General features: G+C 41.3%; 1 pseudogene; it reads right to left on the bottom strand.

Moving 5' to 3' along the window:
• LOC116862118 lies at positions 1-25,476 on the bottom strand (annotated as a pseudogene).
• Positions 25,477-25,779: the final 303 nt, after the last annotated feature.

Below are 25,779 nucleotides of genomic sequence, written 5' to 3'. Positions count from 1 at the left end.
AAAGAAGGTTCTAAAAAAGGAATTGATAAATTAGATGTAAAAGGGGAAAAAACAAGAGAATGTGATCAGGCTGAAGACTAGAACAAAGTCATGTGCTAGGTTTAGGGCATATTTTTATCTATTAGGAAGAAATTATGCTGAGTGAAATAAGTCAAGCAGAGAGAGTCAATTGTCATATGGTTTCACTTACTTGTGGAGCATAAGGAATAACACAGAGGACATTGGGTGAAGGAGAGGAGAAGTGAGTTGTGGGAAATTGGAGGGGGAGATGAACCATGAGAGGCTGCATACTCTGGGAAACACTGAAGGCTTTGGAGGGGAGGGGATGGGGGTTTGGAAGGGCCTGGTGGTGGGTATTAAGGAGGGCACATATTGCATGGAGCACTGGGTGTGCCACATAAACAATGAATCTTAGAACACTGAAAAAATAAAATAAAATTTAAAAATAAATAAATAAATAAATAAAACTAAACCCCTCCAAAAGAAGAAATTGTATCCCAAAGTCTTAAAGAGAAGAAACCTATATTTAAACAAAAAATAAGGTTAAATACAATGAAAGGATAAAATATGACTATAACAATGAAAATTTAAAAAGATTTTTTTAAAAAGGTATCAGTAAAATAGTTAAAACCATTAAATGAGGAAAGAGGAAAAGTTAAAAAAATTGATTAAGAAAAAATAAAATTAAAAATATTTAACTTTGCAAGACTACAGAATCATGGGAAAAAAGGCATGAATTCTGTGTTGCTTTTTCTTGGCTCTGGAGATCTGAAGTTCTCCTCGATTGGTGAACTTAGTCTTGGCTGGATGTTCTTGCTGATCTTCTCGGGGAGGAACCTCTTGCAGTGATTCTCATATATTATTGTCCAAGGCAGAATTGCACCACACGTGCCAGGGACCAGGCTAAGCAATTCACTCGGGTTCCTCTCAGTAGCTTTTGTTCCCTGAATGCTTTCTGTAGAACTCTGGATGACTGGACGAAAATGGTCACCTCCCAATGGCCCAGAGGAGCTGAGAGCTCAGGGCCTCATTCCTCAGTGTGCACTCAGAGAAAAGCAGTCAATCCCTCCCATCTCCCTGGTCTCTGGCCATGCTCCATGCTCATTGGGCCTGTGACTGAGCATTTCTATCTCTGGTGCATGTCCCTGTTTGGAATCTCCAAACCCAGCAGATTCCTGCCAGTGCACTCCCCTGCCACTCCTCCCGGAAGAGGAAGGAGGGAGTCTCCCCAGATCTGTCACTTGTGGGGTCCCTGCTCAAAGAGCAGTGGTCTGGCTGTGCCTCTGATCACAGTTTAAGGTAACCTGGAACTGAGAACCCCTCCTTGGCTCCATCTCTGTAGCTGGCTTCCCCATACCTGGCAGCTTTGCCACACTCAGCTCCTTGGTCTTTCTGTGACCCCACAGGTCCTGAGACCACACTGTCCCCAAGAGGGCTCCACCCCTGCTTAGCCCCTGGAGCAATGTCCCTCCATGGAGCAGACTTCTAACAGTTTCAATTTTGTGCTCCGCTGCTCCACCACTTGCTGGGATCTGGCCCCTCCCCCCATGGTCTATCTTCCCATCACTTTGGATTCACTTATCTGCATGTCCTACCTTCCAGAAAGTCATCGATTTTCTGTTCCTAGAATTGCTGCTCTTCTTCTCCTCTATCTCCTGTTGAGTTTACAGGTTTTTGGAATGGTTTGATAAGTACCTAGCTGAATGCCTGGGACCTAATGATATTTCAGTCTCTTACTCCTCCGCTATCTTTCTTCTTCCCTCCAGGTCAGAATTTCTATATCAGAATTTGGGAACTAATCTTAAAGAAAAAGTTTTCAGAGAAGTCAGTTGTTTAAATAACAAAGGGGGCACAAAATAAAAAGCTATCTAAACCATGGCTACATTATTAACCAGAGAAAACATGCTTTCTAATAATCAAAGAAGAAAATAACATAGAGACTACTAAAAATTTTAAGCTTCTCCAGAAATAAGGACCTTATTGCTGATACAAATTCTAAGTAATGAAAAACACAGAAGCACAACAAGAATTGGTTCTATAGGCAGTTGATTCTGTCATGGCAGTTAGTTTATTTTCCTTCCAGAACAGGAGTTAAACACTAAATTCTTTTGACTTCAACATTTCCAACATTTTTTTTTCCTTCAGTGCTATTGTTGATACTAATTTCAAAAATGTTCATCTTGACCATGTACTTTCCAGTTTCATCTTATAATTGATTTCCGGATTCATATCATTGTGGTGGGAAAAGATGCTGGATATGATTTTATTCTTCTTAAGTTTATCAAGGCTTGTTTTTGTGGCATCACACATGATATGTCTTGGGGAATGTTCCAAGTGACCTTGAGAAGAATGTGTATTCTGTTGCTTTTGGATGGAAAGTTTTGTATATATCTGATAGATCCTAATGTGGTCATTTAAGGTCATAGTTTCTTTATTCATTTTCTGTCTGAATGTTCTATCCATTGATGAAAGTGGGATATTAAATCCTCTACCATTATTGTATTGTTATATATTTCTTTAGATCTTTAGATCTGTTAATATTTGCTTTATATATTTAGATGCTCCTATGTGGGATATGTAAATACTTAATAAATATTATATCCTTCTATCATCATGTAATGTCCTTCTTTGCCTCTTGTTACAATCTTTGTTTTAAAGTCTATTTTGTCAATTTAGGTATAGTTACCCCAGCTTTCTTTTGATTTCTATCTTCATGGAATATCTTTTTCCATCCCTCCATTTTCAGTATGTGTGTGTACTTACGACTGAAGCAAATCTCTTGTAGGCAGCACGTAGATAGGTCTTATATTTTTATCTATTTAGCCATTACATCTTTGGAGAAATTTAGTCCATTTAAATTTAAAGTAATTATTTATAAGTATGTATTTATTGTCATTTTGTTGTTTTCTGGATGCTTTGTAATTCCTTTGTTCCTTTCTCCTTCTCTTGCTCTCTTCCTTTGTGGTTTTGGACTTCTTTAGTTGTATGCTTAGATTTTTTTCATTATCTTTGTGTACCTATTATAGGTCTTTGCTTGGTGGTTACTATGGGGCTTACCTATAACCACTTAAACTCTGTATTTTAAGTTCATAACTTAACTTTGAACTAAAGGTCTAAATTTTACACTTCCTTCATGTTTCATGTTTCTGATATTACATTTTTTATCTTTTTTATCTTAGGCATCCCTTAACTAATTATTATAGTTACAGGTATTTTTACTACTTGTATCTTCTAATCTTTATTTTAGCTTCATAAACTGTGTATTAATCCACTGCTATTAATACATATTCACTTTTACCAGTGAAATTTATATTTTCATGTTTTCTTATTACTAAGAATGCTCCTTTTTTTCTTTCAATTCTAAATAATAACTTTGCTGAGTATTCTTGGTTGGAAATCCTTTTCTTATGACACTCTGAATATATTGCTCCACTCCCTCTTTAAAGTTTCTACTGAAAAATCTACTGATAATTTTATGAAGGTTTCCTTGAAGGTAACAAGCTTTTAATTTTAATTTTATTTTTTGTTGAATTTAAGATTCTCTTTTTGTTTTTAACTTTTGACATTTAATTATATTGTGTCTTGGTGTGGGGCTGTTTGGGTTTATCTTATTTGGAACTGTCTGGGCATTCTGGATCTGGATATCTGTTTCCTTTCCCAGATTAGAGAAGTTTTCAGCCATTATTTCTACAGATAAGTTTTCTGTCCCTTTCTCTCTCTTCTTCTGGGATTCCTATAAGGTGAAAGTTAGCGTCCTCATTGTTGTTCCACAAATCCTTTTACTGTCCTTTTTCTTTCCTTTCTTTCTTCCTTTCCTTTCTTTTTCTTTCTATCTTTTTCTCCTCCTTCTCCTCTCATTGGGTGAGTTTCTCTGTCCTGCCTTTTTGCTCATTCATCCTTTCTTCTGCTCCATCTAGTCTGCTGTTGAACCCCTTTAGTGTATTTTTTTTTTAATTCAGTTATTATATTCTTTAGTTCTGTGACTTCTGTTTGGAACTCTCTTATATTTTATATTTCTTTGTTGATATTCTCACTGTGTTCAGCCATTCTTCTCCTGAGTTCACTGAGTATCATTATAATTATTACTTTGTATTGTTCTTCAGGTAAATTACTTATGTCAATTTCAATAAATTTTTTTCTTAGTTATTATCTTTTTGTTTTGTTTGCAACACATTCCTGTATTTCTTCATTTTGCTTGACTCTCTGTGTTGGCTTCTATGCATTAGATGAAAGAGCCTCCTACCCCGGTCTTGAAGGGTTGGCCTTGTGTAGAAGTAAACCTCATTGTTCAACTTTGCCCTAGCTCTTGGTTGTCTTTCAAATCTTTGTGATTGTCCATGCAGACTGTTTTATTTTAATAACTCCCAATAGTTGAGGGTGTATCAAGACCTCCACAAGGGGAGGATCTCATAGCACCTAGATTCAGGTTGATTGGAAGCCAGCTTCTCAGACAACAGCTTGTATAGAATGCAAATGTATACAGTCCTGTGCATGCAAGTGCAAGCCCCACTGTCTCCAGATCCCTCAGCCTATCTGGAGGTGAGAAGGAGAGCACAAGGGTAATGCCTGCATTTTGAGCTCTCAAGAAAGGTTTACAGTCAGCCCTTAGATGTGTGCTTAATTAAATATCTTCTCTTCATTTTACAGCTATAGTGGTAAGCTTATAGTCCTGTTTTGCAGAATAATTAAGCTCCTGGGTCTATCGCTTCTTGCTGTTTCTTGAGGGCGGGAGCTATTTGAGAATCCTTTCTTTGTTGGTTACAGTTCTGTCGTAGCTGCAAGCTTAAGACCAGCTAACCACCAGAGCCAGGTGATGTAGAGTTTTCCCCTGGTGGCAGTGACAAAAAGCAGGGTACCAAAGAAGGGCAAAACCTTCTTTCTGTAAGATACTGGTGAGCTATAATGAGGTGAAGGGAGAGCACAAAGATTGTAACAACTGGTCTATGTTCCCTGAGAATACCTCTGTATTACTGTATAAGTGTGCCAAACCCTCAGGCCAAATTTATAGCCAAGCAAATAGGCCTCTTTGTCAGAAAGTGGGGTGGGGGGAGCATGTGTTTCAGTCTGCTATCTATGCAGGGTCTGGGAGCATTAGTCTGCCAAGAACTGTCTCTTGGTCCTATGCAAACCTGAGACACAAATCCCACTGCCCTTGGAGCCAGGCAATTAAGGGGCAACTTTTTGGGTGGCAGCTGCAAAAACCAGGTCACCATGCATATATAGAAACTCTCATTTGGGAGATATTAGTACTGTAGAACATAGCAGAAGGATAGCACAATGATGGTGTGCTATGGTGATAGCACATTGACAAAAGCAAAGTGGAGAGGAGTGCAAGGATGAGAGCTCCCATGAGAAAAGAGAAATGATAAGGAAAAAAAATGATAAGAAAACGAGAAGAAAAGAAAAAGTCCCCCTCCCCCCCCAAAAAAAAGAAAGAAAAAGAAAAAGAAATAAAAGAAAAGGGGAATAAAAAAAGACTGCACCTGTTGGCTTTTTAGCAAGGCAGAGGGCGTGTAGAAAGATGGTGTTCACAAGCATCGGTACTCAGAGAGTGTTCCAGCTGACACCTGTCCCTCAGACCAAAACTTAATATTAAAATGAGTCTCTTTCACATAAAGTCAGGGCATTGTGCTGGATCCTGGGGCAGAGGAGTCTGCATGGGCCCTTTAAGAGCTGTTCCTTCTGTAGGACTGCTGACAACACTGATCCCTTCTGTGGCCCTCCATCTTGTTTCTCCTCTCACGGCCTCTCTTGGAGTTGAGAGTTCAGGCCTTGGAGGTTAGTGTATACTCTGACAGGAATGCAGGAAGGCTTATTTTGCTCTTCTGTAAAGTTGCTTAGATATCTTCTTGTAAAGTTAACATAGTCACTACCCCCCTCCCCTTTCTGGCACATAGTTGCCACCAGAGGGCTGCTAAAGGTTAGGACATTTTGACCTTACCGCAATACCCTCTGCACCTCCTCTATCTCTGTAAAATCTGTGGGGTAAGATCCAGACTTAGCAGACAATAGCTGCACAGCACCTGGATCATTGCCCACCCGATCCCCCCTCAGTAAGTTACCTGAATAAAACCTGCATGAACTGTATGGAGTCACGTGCCTCATTTTCCTGGTCTCTGAGTGTCTTCTCAGTTTGGAGGATAATTTGCCATCCCTCTTTCACCCTCAGACACAGAGTTTGCCACAGCCCCATCAGTCTTCAAAACCAGATGCTTTGGGGGTTTGTCTCTCAGGTGCTGGTCCTAAAAGGTGGGGTGCCTGATGTGGGGTATTAAGCCCTTTAGTCCTCAGAGAGAAACTTTGGATTCTGAGTTCTCTCTTGCTGAGGCTGCCTGGGGCATGGGGTTTATGGTGAAACTGTGTCTTATCCTCTCCTACCTGCTTCCATGGGTCTTCCCCATCTTTTGACCTGTATAAAGGGGTCTGCCAGTTTTTTAAGTTTTTTTTTTTTTTTTTTTCTTTTCAGAGGAAAATGCTGCACCTGTAGCTACAGACTCAGTGTATCTGTGGGAAGAAGTGAGTTTAGGATCTCCCTATGTCACCATTTTGAACCGGAACCTGCGTTTCTTATATTTGCTGTCCTCTTTTACATCTCATGGTGTGAAGAAACTTGTGTGTGTGTGTTTGAGAACACCGAGACATAGAACACTGTCACGATATGGGTCATCAAGGGCTTCCTTTACTTCAGAAAAGCATGCTGAATTACAGAATGCAGAAGACACCCACCCCCCGCAAAAACAAACAAACAAACAAACAAACAAACAAAAAAAAAACAAAAAAAACAGGGCAGGAAGCAAGGAAATCTTCAGATTCATAGGTAACTAAAATTCAGAAATATAAATGAAAACCGTGATTATAATGTGATCCTCCCTTTGTCTTTTTTTTTTTTTAATATTCCTTTTCCTTGAAACTATGTGAAGTAGATGATTTTCACTACATGTTTATTTGAGAAAAGCTTATGAAGACATGTGAGCAGAAGGTGAGTTCCCATGCAAGGGAGGCAGGAAGGGCTGTACAGAAGGGGACCAGGAGAGAAGAGAGATGGGGTCCTGCAGTCACACTGGGGCTTCCAGGTCAAGGACAGAGCAGAGGGAGCCATAGGGAGGACAGGTGCTGCAGGGTCGCTGAAGCTGGGTCAATCAGATCCTAAGAAGGCACTGTATTTGTGGAGGAATGAGAACGGGAAGCATTTCACTCTGGAGTGTCACATCTCCACGTCAGCTCAGGAGACCTGCAGAGACAGAGCAGAGTGTTGTGTCCAGACCCACCTCTCCAAGCAGCCTCTTCTCCCCTCTCCCAGGGCCTTGAGTTAAAGCACTGCAGCAAGAAGAAGAACATATTCTCAGGTCTCCCTGAGCCAATGCTACTTTCAAGTGCAGACCATTTATTAAGTGGTGAAAAGGAGCTTTACTGCAAACTGCTTCCCATTATTTCTGTCTCCTGGCTTGTCTCTACTATAGGTTCTAGGAGACCAAGTCTACCTCTAAAAGAGGGTTAAAGAGCATTACCTGTTGGCTGAAGTCCAGAGTGGCCTGAAAAGAGAGGGGGAACATATATACTTAAAAGTATAGAGGCAAATCTGTCCCCAGATACAATGTCCCCAGCTCCAGAGCCCCGCCTTAGATTTCTCTAACACCACAACCTGCACTGCATGATGCCAGGGTGGAGAGGAGACCAGAAAATGAGAGGTGTGACCCAGGAAGTTTCACACAAATGCAGTGTGATTTCACTAGTGACGCTTCCTGCATTTGCCCCAGGTTTTCTAACCATGATCTCCATGCCTGTTAACATTTTTCTTATCTCCACAGGCCACAGCGTATTATACTTCACAGTAACCATGGAATGTTGATTTCTGGATTTCTGGGAAATCTGAGATTGACCAGGTTAGGATAAGTTTTATATACTGACAGGAGAATTAACTTAAACAAAGCCATGTTTCTTCCTCTAGAAATGTCCGGTGGAGGCTCACAAACAGGTGCCTTACCCTTCTGATTCCTGAAATAGATGAACAGCCCCACCACGAGGAAGAGCAGACCCAGAACAAAGCCTCCAGTTCCACTCAGCAGCTTGCTCTGTGCAGAGTCAGACTGTGTCCCTAAGAGAAGAAACTGTTTTAGTGATTTTTATTCGAAATCCAACTTCTTTGATGGAGACACGGGGATTCAGAGCTTTGAGAACGGGGGAAGAAGTCTGCTCTGAAAGAACTAGAATAATTGGACATTAACATAAAAGAGATTTAAAAATCACACTGAATATGTACAAGATTCAGGCAATGAGCTCATTTAAATATCACAGCTCTGATAAACCCACTACTTCAACATCGGATGGATGAGGAGCCTAAGACTCCATGAGGTTTGAGTAGCTTGTCCAGGGTGATAGAGCTAACAGAAAGCCCAGCTGAAATTGGATTTCTCTCATGTCAGGAAGGTCCCTTCACTGTAGATTACCTACCTCTTTTGAGATCACAATGAGCAAGTCAAAGCAACAGTATCAGAAGCAGAAGCTCAGCCAGAGGCAGGGGACTAGTGCCCAGGTCAAGGGGAAACATGACCTGTGATATCATGGAGGGATCAAAACAGGGGATGACCTCTTTCTGCCTGCAAGGCATAATCCCCTCCCTGGGAGTTAGGCATTTGGGAAACAATTACCAGGCTACCCCCAGTGATCTGTGCTGAAGAGAAGAGATCATGGAGCAAATGAAAACATGGTGTAAGGAGGAAGAACCCTGACACTCTGGAAAAGCAAAGTCCCCTCCCTAGTGGGTGAGGAACTTAGGAGGTCAAAAAGCTTCTCCATTCCACGGTGACAGGGTTCATCAACCTGGGGTGCTCCACTTGGCAGGTGTAGACCTCTCCACTCTGAGGAACTGCCTCCAGCATCACCAGGGTCTGAAAGGTCTAGTCTCTATTACGGATCAGGCCTGTGAACATGACTCCAGACTCCTCTTCCTGGCCATTCCAGAACTACCTGACTTCAATGTGGCCTGGATAGAAACCATTCACAGAGCAGACCAGGAGGTTGTGGTGTTGCAGGGGCTGGGTCTTCCCAGGATACAGTCACTATAGGCTTAACTAGAAGAAAAGAGGTAGAGGGACTCAGTGAGGAAGACAGACTCAGTTTCCCTGGTTGGCTGCCTGGCTGCCTCTGGTTGCTGGTCCCAGGCTGGGTCTCAAGCATGCTTCCCCCAAAGCTGGCCATGTAGCCCAATAAGAGCCAGTATCACGAGTCTTGAATTTAATCCTAACCATATGGGTCCATTAGATTTGAGAGATGTTGGAGAAATTTGTGGGTTTTTCTTTTTCAAAATGTAAAACACTTATTCATTTGTTGAAGTGTTTACAAATCTTTGCCTAACATAAGAATATGAACCGAAAGTGTCACTTCTGGAGCTAGGCTGCCTGGGTTTAAATCCAAGCTCTGACTCTTACTGGTTGAACCTGGGAGAGTTTTCAAATTCTTCTGTGCCTTAGTTGTCTCACCTACAAAGGGGGGGAATAATACTAACTACCTCTTGAATTTTTATGAGGTTCATTGGGTCTACAATATGTAAAACATTGGCTGGAACTGAGCCTTCATGATATGTTAATTATTTATTGTTTTTGTTACCTATGAGAGAAAATATGACTCAAAGCATTATGAAGAAATTGGGGAACAGCAGTTTGTGGGAATGTTGGTGCATTCACACCTTCAAAAATCACAGAAATGGTTCCACCCTGGATTGCAGGAATAGACAGAGGTGGTTTTATATTTCCATGAGTTACAGAGGGAAAGAAGGAAGGAAAGTCATTCATTAGAAAGTTCTTATCCTTATACTCAGCTAATCATTCTCTGTCCTTATTGGAATTGTTATCATTTTATAATTTTCTCTTTTTCTAAACTGATATTTGAAGCATCTGGGATTCATTAATATTGTGTTTAATATTTGAGACTACCTCTGATACTACCAGGCCCTCAATTAATACAATTGGTATTTAATATTAAATTAATACAACTGGTATTTAAAGACCATTTTAAAGAAATGGACAACTTTTATATAATACCACAAAATAGCAGATTTAAGATTGATGGTGAATCATTGCCAACAATTTTACAGTATATCTCAGTAAGTAGAAATGTATAAATTCTCAACATGGAAAATAAAACAGAATCATATATATACCAGAAATTGGAAGAAATGCTGAATCAAATTTCAGCTAAGTGCTAAGAATCCTACTACATAGGGAACACATAAAGTCACTGAAAAAAACTGGGATCTCAGAGATAATGGATAATAGATAATACTTAGAGCAGTAATTACAATTGGCATTTAAGTATGTGAAAAAAATAGAAGAATCTCTGAAATTAAAAAAAAAATTCCTACTTAGTGTCAACTTTGGAAAAAAATCTAACAAAGGGGAATGTGAGGTAAATTGTTTTAACTATACAAAGTAATAGTATTAGCTACTTACATCCTATTAGCATAAAAAGAGAAACCTCAGTATGTTAATGTCAAGGAAAATTAGAATTCAAAAGATAGTTTTACAATAAATTCAACTATGTGAAAACATTGTCTCTAAGAAAAAAAAAAGTACCCATAAATTTACCTAAGAGAAGCCTTAGAGGGAAGAGGTGATTCAAAGTTTCCCCCAGCCCCCCAAAATTTGTCTTATATTTTTTTCTCAGTGAAATGGTTTTGCACACAGTACACTTACTTCAGGGTTTTCAGAATTAAGAAGGGCATATACCATAAAAATCCTAGAAAAGGGGCATCTGGGTGACTCAGTTGTGTTAAGGGGCTGCTTTTGGCTCAGGTCATGATCCCAGGGTCCTGGGATTCAGCCCCATATGGGGCTCCTTGTTCAGAGGGGAGCCTGCTTCTCCCCTGCCTGCCGCTCCCCCTGCTTGGGCTTGCTCTCTCCCTCTTTCTCTGTGTCCAATAAATAAAATCTTTAAATCCTAGAAGAGAAGAGGCAATAAATTTTCAGATACTGGCCATAGTAACATTTTTCTAGATATGTCTTTATTGGAGGCTATGGCATGGTTGGAGTCGTGGGTCAAACCAGGCCCTGACTTGTGTCTCCTTTAAAGTCCTGATGCCTTGATAAGGGGTCAAGGACAGGAAAGTTGAGTAACACTGAGAAAGGGTTTGTGCTATGTGTCGTGCCCTCGCCTATGTGACTTCCCACACGCTCTCCCTACAGAAGGGAACAGTGTGGTCAGGGTCATGAATTCTTAGTTGGTCCTTGTTGTTCCTGTGCTTCCCATAATCCACTCCCTGTTTGATTGTAACTTCTTGTAGCTAATGGCATTAGCCGTGACTACCTGGCATCACAAGATTTGTTTGTAGTTAATGTAAACTTGTTATAGGAACTTGCGGTCATTGGACTAGATACTGCTGTATTTACTCCTTCTATTGTGGTTTGCCTTATAAATGCTTGTAAGATGTGGAATAAAATTGGCACTGTTGGACATCCTCCTCAGTGCTCCTCCTGCCCCCATCTCTTTGTCTCTTAATTTCTTTTCACCATTCTCTTAACCTTCACATTCCTGGTCGATTTGTCCCACCGGCCGCGACAAGTTGTGCCTGAACAGGGACCTGAGAACATTTCAAGGGAGCGCGCATATACAGTTAAGTAGTTATCAAGATTCAGGTTAAGAGGAGCCCGGGTTGACGGGTGACAGCAGGACTAAAATAACATGCGGTATTCTCAATCCTTAGAACAAGGTTTTTTTGTCACTGCATTGCAGACCCTTATGAAGCAAAAATGGTCCAAGGTCTCTGAAAGGGCCTTGCAGATAATTACGTAAACAAGCCTTCTTCTAGTAAACCCACGTTGCTGGGCCATCCCTAGCAAAGGGGACTTTGGCTTTATTTCTCTCTATTTCTCCTAATAGATGTGGGGGCTTCTCCCTCACTCACTTTCCGTGTTAATGGCTATAACTGGAGCCAACTGGGGTTAGTCTAACTCGAGACAGAGACTTTAAGGAATATTCCCAAGCAGCTGCCAAAACAAAACTTTGTTTCGGGGACATTCCTTGCCCTCTCTGGCCTGACGGAGACTGCCTAGCCCCTCCCCCTTGCTGGCGGGAAAGCATGGCGTCTGCTCCTCTCTTGGAGCTGATGAGCCCTAGAACTGGGAACCCTTTCTCTGCCTTCTTGTGGCACTTTGTTCTGTTCTTCGCTGTCGGGAAACAAGAAGAGCACCCCCTGGACCTAACACCCCCCACTCTGGATCTTCCCACAGTGTCTCAGGTAAACATTCGAAACGGAGTGGGCCCAGGTGGAACGTAAATCAGTATTTGAACTAAGTTAAGTTTGTTGGGTTAATTAGGGTAAACATGTCTTTTGAGTTAACAGTAGTAAATGTGAAACTTCAGAGTTTTTACTTTAAAGACAAATAAGCTCGTGTTTGTTAAAATCTGTTGAAATCTGTTAGCAAAGAGATGACTGAACTGATGGTTAATTGTCTGTCTCAAAGTTTTAATGGGTAATTGTTAAAGTAGCTTTCAAAAAAGTCTTTGCTAACCTGAAACTTTAAATCAAATGGGATAAAATGCTAGAGCACTGATCGCTGGAACTCGGTTTGTGCTTTTGAAATCTGTTGGTAAACATCTTTTGTGCTTAACTGAATTCTGTTGTAACAGCCCCGGGGCCACTGTCTGAGCCAGACCCACTCGTAAAGAATGGAAGGGGAGACTGATCACCTCCCATTAGCCAGGGATACCCAAAGGGGAGGGTGTCCAACCTGTTTGAATCTGAAGAGTGCCTGACTGTGTGAATGTGTCTGTGTGGCTCCACCGCTTCGGCTACGGAGTCTGAGTGGGCTGCACCCTGAGTCTTGCGGGGCGTCATATGGCATAACGGTCATCTACTCCACGGAGTAGCCTGGTCCGGGGTTTATACGGACAGACCTTAGCTAAGACGCTCCTAAGTTCCCGCGAGGGACGCGAGCAGGACAGCATCTGAAAGATCCCCCTCCCTTTGTCTGCGACGTCATTTAGGATGGGAGGGAAACCCAGAAAACTGTCTTAGGAAGAAAAAAGGGGAAAGACTGGTATAGAAAGGCTGTTGGAAATGAGAAAGCAACCCTGTAGGTAGGAAAGTAGGAGATATGTAAGAAAGATTTAAGAAATGAGAATGCATTTTGTTAAAAGAGAAGGTAATTTTGTCCTAAATAAAAAGGTTGGAAGGAAATGGCTTGGGACAAAACCAGGAGCAAAAGAAAGTTGTAGAACGTTTGCAGAGGGAAATCTTTGGAAAGGAATTTAGGATGGTCAGGACGGACTAAGATTGAAATGAATGGGTTTTAATGGTACATTGGTATAAGACTGAAATTGTCTCTGTTCAAAAGGACAAAGTTTTCTTAGATTAATTAATCTGCTGTTAAAGAAAATGTAAATGGTTTTCTCTTTGCCTGCCCAGAGTTGTAAATGAGGCCTCTTTGACTCAAGGCTTTTCCTTGATACGCTAAGTTACTCAGTACTGCTAAACCAAGGATAAACCTTGCATTACATTTGGGTAACCACCCTAAAGGAAAGTCAAATGGGAGATGTTCCGGACAAATACAGGCCTTTGATATGTTAAAATCCTGGGAACTGAAATGGGTAAAAATTTTCAGAAGTAAAAGCTGCATTCGGAGTAAACCAGAATTAGTAATATGGGATTAGACGAACTGAAGGAAGTTGTAATGTTGTGTCTCTTAATGTTTTGTCTTATTTTAAACATTGCTGGTTCTCTGTTTGCTCTTCCAGACTAGGGATTTTTTTTTTCTTAAGATATCTGTGACTTACAAAAATGTAAAAATACTTAAATTTGCAAACAAATCAGAACATTCAATGGACATCCCCTATAATTCACAAGGACAAGTCATTGTCGAAAGAGCTAATGGTACCCTTAATATCTCAAAAAATTAAAAGAGGGGGAGATACTACAGGGAACAGTGATATACTCTCCTCATATGCATTTAATTTTAACTCTGTATATGTGGATGATACCAGTCAGCGGCTGAACACTTTTGGCATCCTCATTTTTCTCCACTTCCATACGCCCGGTGGAAAGATCTTTGACCGGAGTATGGAAAGATCCAGACCCAGTGCTCTGAAAAGGGCGAGGGTTTGTTTGTATTTTTCCGCAGGATGAGGACACTGCACGCTGGATGCCAGAAAGGTGGTGCCGAATCCCCGCGTCTCTAACAGAGGATGGCTCACCTCACGTTGAAAGGCCAGAACAGATGGAGAAGATGACGTCTCCCCCCTTACAGCCGGAGGGATGTTTCATGCAGAACTCTGGAAACTGGTTGCTGCCCTGGGACAGATCGGAGTGCAAATAGCCAGGAGTGGTGATACTGCCACAAAAGACTTCAATCTGACTTTGCGGGCCTGTGTTCCTAGACTTTTTTTACTGGTAGTGGGCTCGGGATCAAAAGTTCTCATCTCTTTCCAAGGGGGACATCTATTGCATAATATCCATTGTGACCATTGTGTATTAACAAAGTGTCTACCTGTGTCCCTGCCTTCGTCAGGCACAGGTCCCATGATAGTGTTTATAACTATAAGCAACCTCCATGTGTTACTACCTGTGGAAATAGGACGACCCTGGTATGCTAATTATGGGTATCAGTTAGCATTAGAACTACAGGCACAGGTAAAAAGAGTTAAGCGCTTCATAGGGTTACTTATTGCTGGGATAACTATTAATTTCTCTAATTGCTATGGCTACTGTTTCTATTATAGCTCTTTCGCAATCTGTACAAACTGCCACACATGTGAATTCTCTAGCCTGAAATACCTCTCACTCCTTGGCTACTCAGGAGCATAGAGACCAAAAAATTTTAAGCCGCTTGGAAGGATTGGAAGAAGCAGAATTTTGGGGGGGCAATTATCTGTGTTAAGAACTCAAATGTCTTTAATATGTCATGGAGGATTTCAACATATTTGTGTCACTCCGTTGAAAGCCTTGAACTATTCTTGGGATGCTGTTAGCCATACTTCATAGTAATGTAAGTCTAGATCTTGCAGAGTTGCAAAAGGAAATTGCTAATAGGACATTCCCAACTAGATGTACAAAATCCTGCTACTATAGTATCTCAGATTTTGGGTGGGTTGCACAGGTTTAATCCTGGAAATATAATGAAATATTCCTTTTGTATTTTTATCATTATATTCATTGTCTTGGCTATATTGATTGTAGGATGGGGAGTTTCCCTGTTTCATACAGGACAACAACGACTGCATGCTCAGGCACAAATTCATATGTTTGCTTTATTTAAAAAAGGGGGAGATGTTGGAGGCCACGGCATGGTTGGAGTCGTGGGTCAAAGCAGGCCCTGACTTGTGTCTCCTTTAAAGTCCTGATGCCTTGATAAGGGGTCAAGGACAGGAAAGTTGAGTAACACTGAGAAAGGGTCTGTGCTATGTGTCATGCCCTCGCCTACGTGACTTCCCACACGCTCTCCCTACAGAAGGGAACAGTGGTCAGGGTCATGAATTCTTAGTTGGTCCTTGTTGTTCCTGTGCTTCCCATAATCCACTCCCTGTTTGATTGTTAACTTCTTGTAGCTAATGGCATTAGCCGTGACTACCTGGCATCACAAGATTTGTTTGTAGTTAATGTAAACTTGTTATAGGAACTTGGGGTCATTGGACTAGATACTGCTGTATTACTCCTTCTATTGTGGTTTGCCTTATAAATGCTTGTAAGATGTGGAATAAAATCGGCACTGTTGGACATCCTCCTCAGTGCTCCTCCTGCCCCCATCTCTTTGTCCCTGAATTTCTTTTCACCATCCTCTTACCCTCACGTTCCTGGTCGATTTGTCGCACCAGCCGGGACATGTCTTCTAAGGCAAGGGAAACAAAAAACAGTTGGGACATGAAAATAAAAACCTTTTGTACAGTGAACGAAATCAACAGAACAAAAAAGCAACCTACTGAATAAAAGATATTTGCAAATTATATATGCTGTAAGGGGTTAATATCCAGAACATATAAAGAACTTAAACAACTACACACACACACACACACACACACACACCCACCCACCCCCACCATCAGACTGGGGCACCTGGCTGGCTCAGTCAGTAGGACATGCAAATCTTGATCTTGAGTTGTTTGAGCCCCATGTTGGGTGTAGAGATTACTTAAAAATAAAAACATCTTTTAATGATTAAAAAGTAGGCAGAGGACCTGAGTAAACATTTTCCCAAGGAACACTTACAGATGGCCAACAGATTCACTGATCAAAGAAATGCAAATCAAAACCACAATGACATTATCACCTGATAGCATCCAGAAAGGCTACAAAAAGAAGAAATTACAAATGTTGGCCATGATGTAAGGAAAAAGGAACCCCATACACCGTGTCCTCCCCCCACATCCCCTTTCCCAACCCATCCCCCACATCCAGGCCCACAGCCCGGCTCACACTCCTTTCCGTCCTCACTCACAGTGCACCCCTCCCACTCTTTCCACAGTCACACAAGACACACCACAGTGTCCCCACAGTCACACACAAACACATCCACACAATCACAACCACGCATTCCCCACAGCCACACACGGACACAACCACAATCTTTCTGAAATGAGCTCTCAGAGGGAACCTCCTGCCCTGGACTGGCTCAAGATCCTGCCTGTTCCTCCTGGACGGAGTCTGTCTCTCACTCGTTCCCTGGCCCCCCGCCCCTGCACCAGGAAGCTCTCAAACACCCCGTAGTTGTGTCTGCACGCGGTGTGCACCTCGGACCTCTTCAGCTCCATGACGTCCTTCTGGCTGTTCCAGTACTGAGCGACCGGCCGCCCCAGCTCGGTCACCGGCCGGAACTCCCCCACGTCGCTGTCGAAGCGCACGTACTCCTCGCCGTTATAGAAATACCTATGCAGGAGCCGCACCCGCTCCGTGCCGTTGGAATAATGACACTCGGACTTCCCCAGGAACAGGAAATGTGCTGTGGGGACAGAGACGATCCGGTCACCCGCGGGCTTCCGGAAGACACTGACGGCGGCGCCCCTCGCTGGCTCCCCCCGCGCCCCCAAACCACCAGCACACACCGCCCGTCTTCCCTCTGCGCGTGGCGGGAGAGGCGGCCACTGGGTCCCGGGTTCCGCGGCGGACCCCCAGCCTGAGCACCGAGGACACTCGCCCCTCACCGCCTCCTCCTGGACGCCTGCGGCTGACAGACACCGGCCTCCCTCCTCGCCTCCCACGGCCCTTTTCCCCGCCTTAAACACGCCCCATTTGCTTCCCCGCCCCCTGAACACTCGCTTTAGCCCCAGCAGGCTCAGGCCCCTGCTGCCTCTGCGAATCCAGAGAAGGAAACAGAAGCGTCCCCTCCACTCCCGGAGCTGAAAATGCAGGGAAAGTGACGCACAAAATCCAACCAGACCAGACTTTGTGCGGGGTGAGAAACGTCACAGGAGACGTGTGCAGTTCTAGAGCCGAGAATAATTGGATGATCTCAGTTACCTTGGAGTGCCAGAGAGGTGGTCTCAAGAGTGACATTCCAGACGTGACATGAAAGATTAAGTAGATGTGAGAAGTGAGCTGGTGTGTGTGTGTGTGTGTGTGTGTGTGTGTGTGTGTGTGTGTGTGTGTGTGTGTTTGGGAGCAAGGGGGGCCTGTTTCAGGTAGAGGTAATAAATTGTACAAAATCTTGAAAGAATTGATGGTGAACCTCCTTAGGAAACCAGAACAAAAGTTCACTGAAACACAGATAGTGAGAGGAAGGAAGGGAAAAGATTACATTGGAGAAATCACTTGGGGCTGGGCCCTTAAAGCCTGTGGGTGATAGAAGGATTTTGATTTTATACTAAATGTAATGGAAAACCATGAAGAGTTTTAAAGAGAGAAAAACCATGATCCTATTACAGGATCACAATCCCTTTTCTGAATTTTCAATGCAGATAGCTTAGAAAATCAGTTTTTTTCTTGTTTGTTTTTGGTGCCCAAAACTCATTTGGTAAATCTGACCTGATGAATTAAGGAGTCAAACGTGTCTCAGAGCTCTTACTTGTCCTTCTGTAGTTTAATATGTGTAAACATAGTTATCTATGATATAAATGTGTATGTTTTGGTGTTTTTGTCTTTATGTCATTGAAATGTGAAAATAAAGCTAATTCCTTTATCAGGACCCATAAATGGAGGCCACCCAAGCATTACACCCATATCCCAAATCTAAACTTACAGTCTGCACCTACAGAGAACACCTGTCAAGGAAACTTAACATATACCAGCTACAATTCTCCAACTTGAGTTTAGCTAATTTACCTTCCCCCAGAAAATAAGACCTGGTAACCTTATATGGAAAACCCCAACCTTTTAGCCAATCATGCACAGTTTCCATGTTCCCTCTTCTAAAGCTCTATAAACTTACACTTGCCCAAATACCTTGGGAAAAGTGCTCCACAGTTTTTGAATCACTCTACTCCCCCAATCTATGGATTATTTTCCCTTGGATAAAGGATATCAAACATTTTACTAAATTGATTTAGTTTTGTCATTTGTCAATGCCAAAAGAGTTAAAGAATAACCCTGTGGTTAAAAGTGAGGCAGATAAATGGAAGCTCCTGATATCATCAGTGGTCTAGAAAGTGGAATTACTGCAGAAATGTGAAACATTTTACTGAAAAATATTTGTTACTGTCACCACCATTTAGGTTTAAAAAGGCAAGTTGTTGAAAATTAATAAAGACTGTGTGAAATACTGAAAAATTTGTCTTAAAGCAAAAAATAGAAATGAAGAGTTGCATTTGCTTTGATTAAATGGATTCAACAAAAAAGTGAATTTTTGCAACTCTCTAGTTTTTTAAAGTAATGAAACAAGCTAAAATAAACCGTGAAATACTGAATTAGAAGGTGAATGTGTGTATAAAGGGTGAGTCTAGAAATTTTAGAAGTAGTACAGTGTAAAACAGTTTTCAACCACAGCATTGTAGACATTTTAGACCTCATAATCTTGGTGATGGGGGCTGGGGTGGCCTTTTCTGAACATACTAGACTATTTAGTCTCTCTGGTCTCTACCCACTGGTTGTCAGAAAAAAGTCCTAGTGTGACAAGCATAAGTGGCTCAAGATATTGTCAAATGTTCATGCGGTGAAGGAACAGGGTTGGGAGGGGGGTGAACGTGTCCTGTGTGAGAACCATTGGTGAAAACCATCTGAGAAAACTGTGGTGAAAGAGACATTATTAATCATGAAGCAGTGGAAAATTACATAGAAACATTTTCCAGTATCAAACCTCTTAAAAATTTTGATCCTATATGAAACTTAGGTTTTCTAAAAATCTGGTCCCAGTACAGAGCTGTTTTTCTAGCAAAATAAATTTGTTTAGGACCAAAATTTACTGATTTTTTTCCTTGGCAATTGGTCACTGTTATATTGTGATTTATAATAAGAAATATGTATTTGGCCTTAGTTTCTGGCCCAGAGCTCTTAAAACTCTGGAAATGTCCTATGTGGTAAGAGCAATAAAGGTGTCTTTTGTTACATTAATGAGGTTGACTTTGGATACCCCTGTGGGATGAGGGCTTGTTGCCAGGAGAATCCACCATGTGATTGGAGGGTTGAAACTTTTAGTCCCATCCTTGCTGACTGCCAGGGAGGGGAGAAGGGCTGAAGATGGGGTTCAGTCACCAATGGCCAATGATTTAATCAATGATGCTTATGTAAAGAAGCCTCCATAAAAATCCAAAAGTCGTGGTTCAGAGAGCTTTTGGGTTAGTGAACACGTGAAGTTTCTGGGAGACTGGTGTGCTTGGAGAGGGCCAAAAACTCTGTGCCCTTTCCCCATACTTGCTCTATCTCTTTCATTTGGCTGTTCTTCAATTTTAGCCTTTTATAACAAATAGGTAATCTGGTAAGTGAAATGTTCTTTGAGGTCTGTGAGTGCTATAGGAAATTAATCAAAGCCAAAAATAAGGAGTCATGTGAACCTCCAAAGTTTGTCCCTTCCATCAGAATCACAGGTGACAACCTGAATTTCTGACTGGAATCTAAAGTGGGAGAGGGGCTATCTTATGGGACTGAGCCCTTAATCTGTGGGATCTCCATGTAGATAGCATTAGACTTGAGCTGAATTGAGGATCATCCAGCTGGTGTTGGAGAATTGCTTGGTGGTATGGAAAACCTCCCTACACACTGAAATTGGTACCAGAACACCTTAGTCACCAAGTCATAATTTATCCTTCACATTCTCTTTCTTAGTTTTGTGCCATTGGTTCCCTGCTTATCTATTGTAGTAAAGTACAGCCACAACCATTTCATTCCTGTTCAATGTCCCAAATAATCTATTTTCTAACTTTCTGTCTCCTACTCCCAGTACCATTAGGCATCAAAATTACTAGCATTGGCCTGATGTAGAACTCTCTTTTCTGCAGTCAAATCCCTCAGAAGGAGAGAAACTAAGAAAATAATGACAGTCTCGTATAGATAGTTTACAAAAATGAGCATGTCCCCAGACTTTGAATAGAGACCTTTGTTAAGCTCCTTTTGCCCTATAACATGACAGCAGAGAAAAGTGCAGCCTGGATTAGATCTCTAAGGTCTATGCTACGATTCAGAAATTCTCTAAGTGTATTCTAGACAGATGAGAATGTTAAAAAATAAGAAATGTTTGAAGTTGCTGTCCTGTTCAACATGTAGCTTATATGGTTAGCACTGTTAGTCTATGTTCATGTGCCCAATTTAAGGTTGCAGATTTAGCAAACACAAATGCTAGATGCTCAGTTAAATTTGGATTTCAGATAAATTATCAATGTTGACCTGAAATTCAGATTTAACTGGGTATCCTATTTTTTATTTGGAAAGCCTAGCCCAATTGTTAACAAAATCTTAGAAGGAGTATATTTAATATTTCTTTGTATTCTTCATTATATGCCCATGACAGCTGGCACATAGCATGAACTCATATGGAACTTTTCAGGTAGTAAATGCAAAATGGATGAATTTTTTCTGTATATGGAAACTAGCAGCATTTGCCCCTCTCCCCAACTCTAAGATACGTACTGTAACATATAAACATCAAAAGTTTATCAGTTTTACCCAGTCTAGTACTATTCACTAACAATAGTTAGAACCCCAAGCTCTAGAATCAGAAAGTTTGAATTTAAACACGAGCGCTTCTACTTTGATCAATTATTTTTTAAGATTTTATTTATTTATTTGACAGAGAGAGAGATCACAAGTAGGCAGAGAGACAGAGAAGGGAGGGGAAGCAGGCTCCCTGCTAAGCAGAGACCCCCCCCTCCCCCCATGTGGGACTCGATCCCAGGACTCTGGGATCATGACCTGAGCTGAAGACAGAGGCTTAACCCGCTGAGCCACCCAGGCGCCCTACTTTGATCAATTTTTAATATCCATGAGCTTTTTTTCTTTATCTCTAAAATAGATTTAATAATATCATATTCTCACAGTGTTATTACTAAGTGTGAAGTTAAATATTGACTCTTCCTATGCTGATCACATAATAATTCCTCAATATATATAACCATTTTAATTTTTATAACTCCTATGAATGTAAACTCATAAGCTTTTTCTACCTTAACCTCCTAAAGCAAATAATATCTTTGTTATGATTTGGCAGTTTTCTTCTATTAATTTTATTGCTAATTACCATTTGAACATATAAAAGCAGAAACATTGGTTTATGCATAATAATGGAGTATATATGAACTTAATACAAAAGAACTCTGCTGACATAGAAAAGAGGGATTTTCAACATACTTGGATTTATATTATATGATCTGTGTTTTAATACTATGTGACACTGGCTAAATCACTTTGAATTTTAGATTCCATAGATATGTATGTTTTTATCTGCTGCAGATAGGATAGGGTAGGCATGGGAATTATACACTGATATTTATAGGCTCGCTACATGGTAACTGCAAAATGTTATGATGCTTTATGCTGATAGAGATCAGATTTGTGTTTTTCATTACTCCATCTTCATCACCTAGGATGATAGCTGGTGTAGCGTGGGTTGCTAAAATATTTCTCTATGAATTAAAGGCTTTTTGCATAACAAGTCACCTCTGCATGCAAGGGCACTCCAGTGTCTTCTTGCTGATGACTGAATGTCTCTGATTCTTAAGTTCTCCCAGCTTCTTTTCAGGTTCTTTTATTCTTATACTTTAGGTCCAGCTGACTTCCTGATCCCAGAGCACAGGCTTTCTCTGAGGTCAGCTACTCAAAAGAGTCATCTTTAATCCATTTTTTCTTTCTTTGGCTCCCATTAGTTTTTCAAATGCTCCCATCTAGTTTTTATCTTAGATACTTGATTGAATCTGCAAATGTCAAATCCACCAAACCCAGTTCACTTCTCTGTCATGTTTCACTTCACCCACCTCTTAGTTTACTTATACAACTGGCCACACTCTCCTCCTTGAAAAAAAACTACTTTCCTTGACTTCCATGTATGTTGGTTTTCCTCCAACATCACTGGTACCATTCTCAGTTCCCTTTGCTGACTCTTTAGTTCTTGCCTTTTCTTGTCTTCTACACAGTCTGTCCCTGTGAGACCTCCTCTCCTGGAATTTAACACAGCATATGCACATCCGTGACAGCAACATATCCACCTCTAACCCTGGCCTCCTCCTAAACTCCAGTCTCATATATTCTACTGACTGCTGAGAGTTCCACATAAATGTCAAGAATCACTTCAAGCTTAAAAAATCTTTATTTCTAATCACCACTTGAAATAATTTCCTCCCTCAGTCTTCCCTATCTCAATAAACAGCATCAGCATCCACCTAGTCATTATGGAAGACAAAATCCTTAGGGAGAAGCTTGATTTTCTACCCATTCCACTCATTTAATTTATTAACATGTCATATAAAAATTTATCCCAAACCTGTTCACTTTGCTTTACTGCTATATTTGTCACCCACTAGTATACTAAACAAAGCCACAAGCCTATCTTCCCTGGAGAATTACATCATGTTCCTAGATAGTCTCCCTGACTCCATTTGTGAACTTCTACAATCTCGTCTCCAATGGTGGTTAGAATTATTCTTTTAAATATAAATGAACTTACCTTTTATCCCTTCAGTAGTCCACATATCTCTCTAAAGAAAAACGAATTTCTTACCATGGCCATCAGGATCTAATATGATTTGGCTCCTTACTTTTTCTCCAACGTCATCTTATGCTACTCCTCAATTTGCTCACTATGCTTCAGCTACTCTCATCTTCTTTGTGTCTTTTAAACTCAGCAAACATCTTCCCATACTTCGGTCTTTCCCTCTCCCTGGAATACTTGTCACTTAGATCCTTCAAACGACTGGTTTGTTCTCATCATTCATGTGTCAACTAGTGTCACTTTCCAGGGAGAGCTCCTTAGCCCTTGTGCTGAAGTTGGGTGAATTCAATTCTGTTTCACTACAGTGATGCATTTTTTAAGAGTAATTATTCTTCTCCGTAATTTTTTCCCTTTTCGTTAAATACTTAAAGAAAATCTTATTTATTTATTTGATGAGGAGAGAGAGCAGAAGCAGGGGTAGCAGCAGGCAGAGGGAGAGGGAGAAGCAGGCTCCCCACTGAGCAGGGGGCCTGACACAGGACTTGATCCCAGGATCCTGGGATCATGATCTGAGCTGAAGGCAGATGCTTTACTGACTGAGCTACACTGGTGCCCTCTTTTTGTTAAATATGTATTCAGTTGTTGTCTTTCTCCCCAGTTGTTAGGTAAGTTCCATGACTGTATAACTTTCTTAACCAAATAGAATTTCTTAACCAAATAGAATTTTCTTTCTTAACCAAATAGAATTCTCTGATCCTAAAACAGAATCCAGTATATAATAGTTGCTTGGAAAAGTATCTGTGGTCTAAATGAATAAACCCAGTATTCTGGGACTTGATCATTGTAGGATCCTGGAAAGTAACAAAGGGCTCAAGCTCTAACACTCTTTTATTCTGATGACACATTAGATCCCTTTGCTTCCTATGAAAATTTAGACAAACCTCCTCTTTCTCCTACTAGTCAGAGGAAACATTCATAGGTAAGGAAAGGTGATTTTAAGGAGAACATTTTGTTATATTTCATTTCATCCAGTGGAAATGTGATACTACTGAGGGTTGGTACCTTCATGAAAGGCCAAAAAACATGGCTAATTAAGGAGAGGGCATGGTGAAAGAACCTATGAAATTTGGGGCTAAGACTCCAGGAGGCCAGTGAGTTTACTTGACTTTTTAATTGACTTTCAGCCCCAGGAATATAAGCAATCTTCACACCATTGGTACACTGCTCAGGGTGTACAGTTTGAATCATATAAAATTGCTCATAATTGACTAGTTTTGGCTTATGCAAATAGAATTTCATATATTTTTTGTCAAAATAGGTTCATACCAAACACTAATCTGTGCCAGGTTTTTAGAAGAAGCTTTAAGTTCTTTAAGGCATCAAAGGACACCCCACAGATTCTCCTTTTCTATAGGAACATTTCAAGCCCTAAGCTTCCCTGCTTCAGTTCCTGGGTGCTCTCCACAGGAGAAATAGAGAGAAAACAGATCCTAGCTTCTGTCAGATAACCTACAGCACAGGGGTACAAGGGCTTATAAACATTAGGATTCAGAAGCAAAGGAAAGGAGAGGATGCGGGAGGCCCCTTGATATATCTTTACATATCAGGGAGAGGCATCAATATCACCAATCCTGCTGAGGCTATAACACAAGATCTACTGCAAGAGATCTTTCTAATTTCTTTTGACTCCCTATAACATTTTCAGGCAAACTTACCCTTTTACTGGCATAACTCAACTCAAAAAGGGAACCACTGAGGGTGCCTGTGTAGTTCAGCTGGTTAAGCATTGGGCTCTTGATTTCAGCTCAGGTCATGATCTCAGGGTCATGAGATCAAGCCCCAGGTTGGTTCCTTGCTGACACTGGAGCCTGTTTAGGATTCTCTCTTTCCCTCTACCTTGCTCCTCCTTCTATTTCGCTCATTCGTGGATGTGTGCTCTCTTTCTCTCTCAAAAATAAATAAAATAAAATAAAATAAAATAAAATAAAATAAAATAAAATAAAATAAATAGAAAGAATAAAATAAAATAGGGAACCACCAGAAGGGAAACTATTTGGACGGCATTATTTCTAAATCTTCTCATGAACCTGAATGAATGGGATGGAAGACTGGAGAGATTTTATTAGAAGAGAATTATGAAGAAATGGCATATATATATATATATATATATATATATATATGCCCCTTATGAAGCTCTTGTAGATAGGGCAAGCATGCAGGATTTTTGCTGTGGAAAGAAGTGGGGATCCATATAATAGAGATGGGTGGTCACTGAAGAAAATGTCATAATTTTCTAAGGGACATGGCCTGGATGTGGTGACAAAGCTAACTCCCTTCCTTCCCCCATCCCACAATGGCCTATGTGCCAAGGTATGTACTTACATGATGTGTCCTTAGCCCAAGCCAGGGGAGGGCTCAGCATCATCAGTATCACTATCAGAGCTGCCATTGTTAAGCCTCTAGGGAACCACAAACGTGCCATGCTCTTGTTCTTTCTTTTGCTGTGAATTTCTCCTTCTAATCATGTGTCCTTGAACCGGTCTCAGGCTCAGTCAGCTCGGAGCGCGGCCGGAGGCCAGGCAGACGGGAGTAATTGGACGCTGTTCCCTGAGGGTGCACTGAGGAGTGGGGCCCCGAGCTCTCGGCTCCTCCGGGCCAGAGACTGGGCGGCGCCATCTTCATTCCCGTCCTCCGGACTCTACGGAAAGCGCTCAGGGAACAAAAGCTCCCGAAAGCAAACCCGAGCGGATTACTCAGCCCGGCCCCTGGTAAGGGCGGTGCAACT

The sequence above is a fragment of the Lontra canadensis genome, unplaced genomic scaffold, assembly GCF_010015895.1.
Source record: "Lontra canadensis isolate GAN:19392208 unplaced genomic scaffold, GSC_riverotter_1.0 scaffold222, whole genome shotgun sequence".
In the NCBI taxonomy this organism is placed as follows: Eukaryota; Metazoa; Chordata; class Mammalia; order Carnivora; family Mustelidae; genus Lontra; species Lontra canadensis.
Note: the sequence above shows the minus strand (reverse complement) of the source record. Positions and strands in the feature narration are given on the sequence as shown.